The sequence below is a fragment of the Muntiacus reevesi genome, chromosome 2, assembly GCF_963930625.1.
Source record: "Muntiacus reevesi chromosome 2, mMunRee1.1, whole genome shotgun sequence".
Lineage (NCBI taxonomy): Eukaryota > Metazoa > Chordata > Mammalia > Artiodactyla > Cervidae > Muntiacus > Muntiacus reevesi.
Window position 1 is genome coordinate 88,317,868 of NC_089250.1, and position 3,862 is coordinate 88,321,729.

Genomic DNA, 3,862 nt, shown 5'->3' on the forward strand with positions numbered 1-3,862 from the left:
GACACATGGGCACTTATACTCCATACATTAAACATAAACAGTGTTTTTAAGCAAGGTTACTAACCTTGTCAGGTGGGACATGCATTTTTTTAAAAGACATATATAAAATCTTAACTGCAATTCCTGATGTTTGCTCTTCTTCAAAACCACCTTCTGATTTTGGAACGTTCTCCCCAGTCTTTAGCCTGTCTCAAAGCCTGGTGCCTACCTCTTACGGCTCCTGTCTTTCCTAGAACTTCTAAGACTTCTGCCTTAGGACTGTGCCTGGGGTGTTGCTACTTTCCGCTGCTGCTAAGTGCTCCCTGAAGATCACAGAACCACCTGCACGAAGGGGCAGCCTCCCGGACCTTGCTCGTCTCGCCCTGTGGCTGAGCTGATGGCCCCGTGGCTTGGAGAGTGCTTTGCAAGCAGCTTTTGCAACCCGCTGATCTGCTGGCACTTTACACCACACAATAAACCAAGCGAAGAGCAAGTGATTTAAAAACTTTAATTTCACTAAACTTCTTTACAGATATAGTATGGGACATTTTAGAAACTTTTGGGAAGGAAGAATAGAAACTAACTCCGTTAAATGTGTCAAGGAAAAACTAGGTGAAGCCTTTGCTGCAGACCCTTTTTTTTTTGCCTGTTAGATCTGTGTTTTGCTTGAAACTCAACATTCAAAAAACTAAGATCATGGCATCCGGTCCCATCACTTCATGGCAAGTAGATGGAGAAACAATGGAAACAGTGACAGGCCTTATTTTCTTGGGCTCCAAAATCACTGCAGATGGTGACTGCAGCCATGACATTAAAAGATGCTTGCTCCTTGGAAGAAAAGCTATGACTAACCTGGACAGCATATTAAAACCCATGGACATTACTTTGCCAACAAAGATTCATCTAGTCAAAGCTGTGGTTTTTCCAGTAGTCATGTATGGATGGGAGAGTTGGACCATAAAGAAAACTGAGTGCCAAAGAATTGATGCTTTTGAACTGTGGTGTTGGAGTAGTCTCTTGAGAACCCCTTGGACTGCAAGGCGATCAAACCAGTTCGTCCTAAAGGATATCAGTCCTGAATATTCATTGGAAGGACTGATGCTGAAGCTGAATCTCCAATACTTTGGCCACCTGATTTGAAGAACTGACTCATTGGAAAAGACTCTGATGCTGGATAAGTTGAAGGCAGGAGGAGAAAGGGATGAAAGAGGATGAGATGGTTGGATGACATCACTTGATGGACTTGATGGACGTGAGTTTGAGCAAGCTCTGGGAGTTGGTGATGGATAGGGAAGCCTGGCATACTGCAGTCCGTGGGTGCCCCCTCTTGCTCCTCTGACCAGGCCCTCTGACATCTTGCCCAACCTTACACACAAATCTGACTGGACTTTTAGACCACCTGGGCAGCCACCTCTTCCTCAGCTCTCCCAGTTGAAAGTCCTTAACTGGTCCTTTGAATTCCAACATTTTACTAGCTGGATCTTTCTGTCTTACTTTACAATGAGTATAATAACTCCCCTTGGAGACATTCACTCCTTGAGGCTCTGGTCTGGATTCTGTTTGATTCATTCTGTGCCTTCTCAATTTCCCAGGGCTCCATGAAATATTTGTCATGCAAATTAATGTGCCTGTGATATCCTACTTGTAGATGTCCTCAAAATAAACTGTTGGGGATAAGCAAAATGAAAAAGAATGCATCTCACACTAGCAGGGACCCCATTTGCCCAGAGGATGTTTTGTTTTCTCTTGTTCAGAAGATTTATTTTAGTTTAAGAGCCAAGGTATGTTTTCTTTCCTGGGTAAATTATGTGCGTGGTTCCTGCAGCAACAGCTCCAGTGGATGTTGACTTACTGCTGAGAGCAGGAGAGGAGGAAGGGGGACAGAGGAATGTCACAGCCAGCTGGTTGCCAAGACATCTGCCACTGCCTCATGGGCGTGGGGGGATGGGATGTGACCAAAGGCTGAGATCACCAGTTGAACCACACAGGAGAGGGCTGATTTGGGTCAAATAATACTCTAGGACCCAAAGTAGAAACATGAGCCAGAAATGCATGGTGTTTTAAAACAGCACCATGGGAATTCCCTGGTAGACCAGTTGGTTAGGGGCTTCCCTGGTGGCTCAGACGGTAAAGAATCTGCCTGCAGTGCAGGAGCCCTGGGTTTGTTCCCTGGGTTGGGATGATCCCCTGGAGAAGGGAATGGCAACCCACTCTAGTATTCTTGTCTGGAGAATTCCATGGACAGAGGAGCCTGGCGGGCTACAGTCCATGGGGTCACAAAGAGTTGGACATGACTGAGCAACTTTCACTTTCTAGTGGTTAGGGTCCCGGGCTTTTACTGCTGTGGGCCAGGGTTCTATCCTTGTTTGGGGAACTAAGATCCTGCAACCTGCACAGTCTAAAAAAAAAAAAAAAGGAAGAAAACATCAGCACCACCACATCTGGTAAATGACGAAGCTCCCAGAAAACTCCGAGTTTTTCTCCACAGTGACTCCAACACAGGCCTTTTCCATTCAGATCTCTTCATATTGAATAGTAGGTACAAAAGAACTTGGCCCAAACAAGGAGACCGGACAGATCTGTATAGGAAGGAAAGGGAGAAAAGTTTTTAACAAAGAAAGATAAAGGGACTTCGAGCTGTGACTGGAGCCTGAGATTTGCTTCTGGCCCCATCCCCTATTCCTTGTTTGTTTCTAGAAACTCTGCTTCCTGAAAACAAGGTTCTTTATTATTATTATTATTATTATTATTATTATCATCTGTGACTCAGGGTATAGACTGGACCACTTTTTATATCCCATGAAGGAAGTGGGCTGGTAAAATCTGCCACTTACCCATGTCACAGAGGTAAGGAAGTGGCTTAGAACTCTTCCAGGCCTCAGGGTGCCTATTCGTGAGTGACTTAAAAGTACTTAATGGTATCCTGGCAACCTGCTCATTTTCCAAAATAGGAAATGCATTCTTGAGAAAATCCTTCACATTCAGTTTTCTTGGGGAGAAAATAATTCCTCTACAATTGTTCAGTTTCAGCATGAGACTCGCTACTTTCCCTGACAACTGAAGGTCGCACTACTGATTTATTGGGTGCATTAAGTTAATATGTAACTTGAATAGCAAATGATGCCCAATGGCTGAGGTCAAAATGTTCTGTTTGCATGAGTTAATTTGCTGTAGGTTAATAGTTAAATCATTAGAAAATTGATACCCACTAAGAGACCTGAAAGAGAAGATCTGTTTCCAAAAGGTCACCTTATTTCCCCAAGTCTAAATTGCACACCGGAGAAACTCTCAATCTCAGAGGAACAGGCAATGCTGTGGGCTTTCCATTTTCTGCTTCAGTAGGCTTTACAGCGGGGCACTCAGGAGTTAACTGTGAGGGTGCTTGAGCTAGTTGAAAGCAAAGCATTGCTTGTCCCAAAAAGACACAGTGAATGATGCCGAGGCTGGGTGAAGTGAAGGCAGAATGAACACCATTCAGCAATATGGTATTGCTGCAGTGATGATAACCCATTTGTCTGTACAAGTGCCTTCTGTTGGTATGCAATGATTAAGCTTAACTGTATCAATATGTTCCCAGTCATGTAACTAGTAGAACTGAAGAATATACTGCCACCAAGAAAAATGCTCCAGTTCACACCTGAGAGTTTCCTCAGGAAAGCTCCAATCCTAATAATCCAGTCTCAATGCTTACAACCACCCAAGGTGCTGTAAAGAGGGCTGGAGGGAAGGCTGTGAAACCCACAATTAATAAAAGTCACTAAACAAGGAACTCTGCACTCAGATCTTGCCAGACTAAGCCTCAGAGTCAGCATCCAATCACATATATTTGAAGAATTAAAAAGCAAAAATAAACCTCAGAGAAAAAACAGCTGAAACTGCAAAT

At 43.9% G+C, this 3,862-nt stretch overlaps 1 pseudogene; it reads right to left on the reverse strand.

The window, feature by feature from the left end:
• Positions 1-309: 309 nt before the first annotated feature.
• LOC136157213 (protein TALPID3-like) overlaps positions 310-3,862 on the reverse strand; it is a 114,374-nt pseudogene continuing 110,821 nt past the window's right edge.